Genomic DNA, 998 nt, shown 5'->3' on the forward strand with positions numbered 1-998 from the left:
ATTCCTATGTCACTACTTCACCAGCATCTGGACTCTTTATCAACTTCCAAATTAAATCCAAGAAAACGGTGGTGTGAAATGAACCATACAGGTTCACAGGATAATCATCAGTTATAATAGACTAAGGATAACACTATATAATTAGCCTGCTGTTTTTCAAAACTAAAGCAGGATGACTGAAGAATACCACGAGTAAGGAGAACACAGGGCATTGTCCATGTGTAAAATATCATAATAAAACTCAAAATTTCTTACAATTACCATAGTTGAATAGGATTCTGTAAGAAATGGTGTATGTGTTCTGGGGGAGGGAGTGAAGGAGGGGAAGTGCTGTAAGGATGTATTGTAAGGAGAGAAGAATAAATTTTAAAACGATATGGTAAGTTTCTCTTTTGTTGTTGCAGGTATTTAGTAAGGTAGGGTTTTTTTTCCGGGTAATAGCCCTAGATGATCAGAACACACTTTGTAGATCAGGCTGGCATCAAACTCACAGAAATCTGTCTGCCTATGCCTCCTGCATGCTGGAATGGAAGGCATGTGCCACAAGTCTGGCCTTCTGCTGTTCTTTATAATCAATTATGTAATGTGAAATCCCACATATATACTCACAGTGACTCATGTATCAGATAATTTTTCTGTACAAAGAACACCAAAAAAAGAGCAGAATGTTCTAAGGAAAACGGGCCTCCTGGTAACTTAAAAATTAAGAAAATCTTAGCTTCATTTTCATGGTCTACTTAACATGGCCATTGACGCTATGCAAATTTTTCTCCCAGTAAAGCAATTGCCAAATTTTCAGTGAAAATCCACAGAAGAGAGAGTACAGTGTAATTAAAAGTTATGATCACAGGGGCTGTGATTTTAGATTAGAAGATAATCAGTGTAATACAAAGTGTAGTCTAAATTGAATCATAATTCTCTATAATGCAAATGGAGCCAACTAAAGAAATCCACAACTACTCAGAGTGTAGAAAACAACTGACTGTGTGGTGACCAAT

This window comes from Microtus ochrogaster, chromosome 2 (assembly GCF_000317375.1).
Source record: "Microtus ochrogaster isolate Prairie Vole_2 chromosome 2, MicOch1.0, whole genome shotgun sequence".
In the NCBI taxonomy this organism is placed as follows: Eukaryota; Metazoa; Chordata; class Mammalia; order Rodentia; family Cricetidae; genus Microtus; species Microtus ochrogaster.